Below are 6368 nucleotides of genomic sequence, written 5' to 3'. Positions count from 1 at the left end.
ACATTTTGAATGGAATTTCTAAATAATTGAAATCTTAAAAGACATACATAGCTTTTCAAACACTGTATGATTATACCACCTGGCAGATTTTATCACCCAAAGAAATTTCACTTCAGCTCCAGTAAACGGTCATTGAACCAGGATTGCAAAACTCTGTTCCAAGGTATCTCATTCAATTTTTGGATAACTATGATGTAACTCATTCCTTGCTCTTTCCTTCCTCCTTATTTCTTTCCTTCCTTCTTTCCACAGTATTTATTAATTGAAAATACGTGACCAGCTCTGTGTTAGGTCTATGGATATGGATATGAAAATGAACAAGATAAAGTCCCTAACTTCAAGTAGCTTACTGAGCATGTACTGAGGCACAGTAATGTCAAAAGGCAAGATAGGATGAAAAGTGCCAAGACAAACTCAGGCACACTGGAAGCAAAACTCAGCAAATACTACTGGATACTTACTGTTTCCTAAACACTGTGCTCAGAGCTCACAAGACAATTCTTACTTATAGTAAGGTAAGTAACTTTAATTATCTGCCCTCTAAAAACATGCAGAATAATTCGAATCCTTTTGCTATGTTTGATAGTCTTGTCAAAGAATTTTTTTTTCTTTTTTTTTCCTTGGCAGGCATGAAAAAACAAACTCAGTATATGATTATTCCATTCTTTAAAATTTTCCTATAATGGGAATAGGAGAAAAGTTTGTTTGGAATTTTCCAGCTTTGTTAATTTCAGCTGTGAAAAAGGACTAACGATTGTAGTCCTTCACAATTTCTTTTTCCCAGAATATGTTCTATGAACAGTGGTATCAATGAGTCATCCTCATCATCCACACAAAATCAGTGCTCAGATTAGCATTCCAGTCTGCACTTGCACTTCAGATGGTAGCAAATGCCAAGTCCTTAGAGGACTAAGGTTATCAAAGTTGAATTTTTTAGATGATGCACAATAGAGACTTTAACTTTCCTTCATCTCCTTTCCTTTGGTAAAAGATTTTTAAAAGCATGACAGGGAATTTAGGATTTGGTATATACATTGTTAAGAAATGTGAGTTAGCTGAATAAGCCATGGCTTGTGACTCAGGAGCCTTGGATTCTATTCCCAATTATGCTACTAATTAGCTATGTGGCCTTGAGAAAGTCACTTAATTACTCCAGTCTGATACCATCAACTGACTATTGATAATATGAACCAAGTAACCCCTAACATCGCATTCTATGATTTTGAAAGGGTTTTGTCAAAGAAATAGTTGAGAAGTCTGAGAATCATATAAAAAGTGTCCATAACTCTTCCCCACCCTTTTCCAATAGCTCCCCACTCAATAAATCTAAGGAATTCTATATTTCCTCTATATAATATTTGCCCTTTAAATGTAGAGGCCAAAGGACAGAGGTGGCTCAGGCAAAACTGAAAATAATTGTCTTCTAAATACAAAACAATAGGCTAGATTCTTAACATACATATTCCCATTCAATCTTGTAATCTCTCATTTTGCATTCCTTTGTCTCATCTTTCCCACACCATCATCATTGTGTTGTTTTCATTCTTGAGTAGTCTCGGATTTATACAGCACAATAATAACAAATAGTTGTTGAGTTCTTACTATGTACCAGAAAACATTCTAAATATTTTATAAGCATTAGCACAGTGCTTGGCACCTTTTAAATGATCAGTAAATGTGTGTCAAGTAAATAAATTCAACGTAAGTGAAATTAAAATAATTTATCAATAATCATTACATCCTATGACAAGTCTATGACCTGTTGTTTTTGTGATCTGCTAATATTTTGCCTTGAACAAGTCTACTTTTTACTCTCATTTCTTTATCTAGAAAAGGGGGAAATAGTTCATGAAGTGCTTGTTATGATCAAGTGAGATTAAAACAATGTTCTGATAAATACATATAAAATTAGTATGGGTTTAAATAGCTATTGCCTATTCCCATACTTGAGACTTCTGAAAAAGTAGATCAACATTATAAATCCCAAACACGGCAGCAGGAGAGAAAGCAGAATCTAAAGATGGACGTTGAGAAAGGTGAGTTCTGCTTACAAACCATTAATATCTTATCATCATCACCATCATCACCATCATTATTCCAGCCATTAAGGCCAAAGGTCCTAAAGCAGGGGTCACAAAATCAAATGCTCACATGATCTAAACAAGTTTGAGAATTGTGGCAGATGGAGGATATGATAAAGTTCAGAGCACATAACTCATTTTAATTGGGCCGCCATTACTCTGCTCTAATGCTGACCCTGTAGGAATTCAGGACCAGCTTTACCAGACCTTCCAAATCTTGCAAAGTTGCTGGAAATTCATTGTTTATTATTCAAAATTACCCATTCTCTAAGTTCCATGCAAACTAAACATAACAGATTTGCAAATCACATCTGTCCTGATATTCATTTTCTGACATCAGGCATCAAGTCATGTTGGCTCTTTTGTTTAATCCCCTCTTCTCAATAGGTAATCATGTCCTATAATTTTAAGTTTATCCTTTTCTCTCCATATCCCCACCTTCACTGAAGTCTAAGCCCTTGTCATCTCATGCCTACATTATTGCAGCGATCTTCTAAATGGTTTCATTACTTCTTTGCCAGATTAATCTTTCTGAAACACTATTTTAATCCCATATTGGATCACCCATAATGACTCTCTAGTATCTACCATATTAATTCCACATTCTTCTGCCTGATGTTGAAGATTCCCTCTAGTTGGAGGGAATCTTCTATTTAATCTTTATTCTGCTTTACTATAAAGACAAGAATGGCTTTTCAGGAGGCTAGTCTCCTTCTGTCCTTCTAACTGCCAACTTTGTTTTCCCTATGCCTTTGCTCTGCTAGTCCCCTAAACTGGAGTAAGTTCTGCCTATCAGACATCTAGTTTTTTCTTAAAGGCTTCCTTGATAGCCTTACCCATACTAAATATACTAAACAGACACTAGTTTCTCTGAATTTCTATCTCACCTACATCAGTAACAAATAGCTTAACAATATCCAATTATTCTCTAATTATATTATATGTTAGAACATAGAAGCCTGAATAGGAAAATTTGAGTTTAAATAGGAGCTTTATTGTTACATAGACCAGGACTGAAGTATGGGATCTGTCATTATAAGAGTTGTGGATCATAGAACTACCATATGATCCAGTAATCCCACTCCTGGGCATATACCCAAAGAAAACCATAATCCCAAAAGAAACTTGTACCATAATGTTTATTGCAGCACTATTTACAATAGCCAGGACATGGAAGCAACCTAAATGCCCATCCACAGATGAATGGATAAAGAAGATGTGGCATATATATACAATGGAATATTACTCAGCTATAAAAAGGGATGAGATGGAGCTATATGTAATGAGGTGGATAGAACTACAGTCTGTCATACAGAGTGAAGTAAGTCAGAAAGAGAAAGACAAATATTGTATGCTAACTCACATATACGGAATCTAAAAATGGTACTGATGAACTCAGTGACAAGAACAAGGAAGCAGATACAGAGAATGGACTGGAGAACTTGAGGTTTGGAAGGGGGCGGGGGGTGAAGGGGAAGCTGAGACGCAGCGAGAGAGTAGCACAGACATATAAATACTACCAACTGTAAAATAGTGGGAAGTTGTTGTATAACAAAGGGAGTTCAACTCGAGGATGGAAGATGCCTTAGAGAACTGGGGCGGGGAGGGTGGGGGGGACTCGAGTGGGGGGGAATCAAGGAAGGGAGGGAATACGGGGATATGTGTATAAAAACAGTTGATTGAACTTGGTATACCCCCCAAAATAATAATAAATAAATAAATAAAATTAAAAAAAAAAAGAGTTGTGGATCTTGGACACTGAAAATCAATCTTTTTTTCTGAAATAGTAATAATAGCGAACATTTATTGAATACTTAACTATTCCAGGCCCTCTTCTAACTGCTTTTATCTATTAACTCAATAATCATCACAACAACCCACAAGCTAAATAATTTTCTTACTCCCATGTAATCTGACAGAAAATAAAATAAAATTTTTAAAAAGCTGAGAAAACTGAGGTGTAGAGAATACGATTAAGTAACTTTCACACCTAATACAGGTTACAGTCAGACCTAGAAACCTGGCAATTTTTGTTCAAAGTCTACACTTATAACCACGTTGCTATGAGAATAATATAGTGCCTTCCAGAGAGGGTTGGTAATGAGTTGTGGTGATAGTGGTCGGAGAAACAGTATCTGTTTCACCTCTGGAAAATGATTTCAATTCTCTGGTGTTTAGTATTCATTCTACTGTACCTACTTAAATGGAGCTGTTGGAATATATAAATGAGATAATATAAATTCTTATTTTATTAATACTATTATACTGTGAAGGGCATCTCAGACTTTCTATCACTAATAAATTCTTAAATTTTTAAATTTCTTCATGAGCCATTGTAATCAATTGGCCAAAAATAGCTAGTCGGGGCTTTTAACCTGCGCAGATAACAGATATCCTAAATAACTCAGTAGGTAGACTCTCTAGTCAAAACTTAAGTTTTTTGTTTTTAACCTATGGGGTATCATTATAAAAAAACAGGTGCAATTTTTACTAGGTTTTAAGAAATATTTGGAGGAAAGCAGACAACACCACATTATTGCCTTGTGGATCTCAGGTTGGGAATTATTACATGGGTTGGTAGAGGGGCTAAACTGTGATTCATCTACCTCTCACCCTTCATCCCCACAGACCCAAATATCTCAAATGGCCTTCAACTCACCCAGGAAAGGTTTTATTTCCTGCTTTCTGGTTTATCTACAAATGTTACTTATGCTTGTTTTTTCAATCAGTCCTATGATGACTACTTTCTCCTTTGATTCAGGAGTTATAAAATCTTGCTGTGAATCTGTTCTGACTGATGACCCAAGAGAAATGAGCAATAATTCTTCACAGAGGGAGTTTGAGGACAGCTAGCATAAATAGTCCAAGGGAAAGTAAATGAGGTAGAGCTCTCTTCTGCAATGCAAATATCCTGACCTCATAGGGAGAATGGTTCAGGGGCCTTTGGGAAAGATTTTGCTCAAATAAAGTTTGAAACAGAGTGCAGAAAACTGCTCAGGAGTCTTTGTCACAACAATGAGGACCTCTTAGCTCTAGATTCCTGGGACCCATGAGCTCTAAATTCCTGGAGGTATTCTACATACTGGCAGCAACCATTTGCTTGGGAGAATATTGAAAATTTATATTGGTTTTATAGCATACCCCACACTTAGGAATTAAGCAGTATCTTCTTGGGTCCAGGCTAACTCAGACTGAAAATGTTTTTAAAGATGTTATTATTTTTTAAAATTAAAACAATTTTTAATTTTCTTCTAGCTAATATAATCCCCTTCTCAATACCATAGCATATTCCCAGACGTAGTTGGGGAGAGAAGTGAAAGAGCTAGGGAATGATGAAGAAAAACTAGTTATGGTAATGTTGCCCTTGTCCTAAGAGGCTTTATCTCACCATTTTAAATTTAAACTAACACATAACCAGAATATTTGGTAGCTGTGGTAAAGTTTGAAAATCCAAAATTATACATTTTTGTTTCCCAAATTGAGGGAAAGAGAGGTTCTTCATCTTTCTACCTCTAATTTTGTTTGCAGAAGGTTGTGCCTAGGACCAAAGTGTGAAAGCATATTTGTTTAATAGGTATAATCTAATTTGATTAGCTACGAAGGAGAGGAACAAAGGACAGCCTCTGCACAACAATGTGATCATTTAATCCTGTTCTGCATAAAGATGAAAATTTTCTTTCCCCTCTCAGCTTACTAATAACTCTATTATTAGACTTCAATATGCTTGATTATAACTCCACATTATTCTATTCCAAAAGAGTAGCAGCCATTAAAAAAAAAAAAACTGAATATGGAGGTAGATGGCACAGGGGGGTATTCATTAGTCTTTCATTTAGAAGTAATAATAATGTCAACAATGGCCTTACTCTTTTTTTCCCTGTTTGCTGGTTTCTCTCTTCCTCCACAACAACAGTACAACCAAAAGTGAGTGAGCCAAACAAGGCAAAACCAGCTTTGCTATAGGATGAACACATACATGGGAAAGGAGTTCATCTTTTCTAAATATAAAAGACATCGTTCTGGGGCTTCCTAGGTGGCGCAGTGGTTGAGAATCCGCCTGCCAATGCAGGGGACACGGGTTCGATCCCTGCTCCAGGAAGATCCCACATGCCACGGAGCAACTAAGCCCATGTGCCACAACTATTGAGCCTGCGCTCTAGAGCCCGTGAGCCACAACTATTGAGCCCATGTGCTGCAACTACTGAAGCCCACATGCCTAGAGCCCGAGCTCTGCAACAAGAGAAGCTACGGCAATGAGAAGCCCATGCACCACAATGAAGAGTAGCT

This window comes from Hippopotamus amphibius, chromosome 9, assembly GCF_030028045.1.
Source record: "Hippopotamus amphibius kiboko isolate mHipAmp2 chromosome 9, mHipAmp2.hap2, whole genome shotgun sequence".
In the NCBI taxonomy this organism is placed as follows: Eukaryota; Metazoa; Chordata; class Mammalia; order Artiodactyla; family Hippopotamidae; genus Hippopotamus; species Hippopotamus amphibius.
This window is presented reverse-complemented; position numbering follows the sequence as displayed.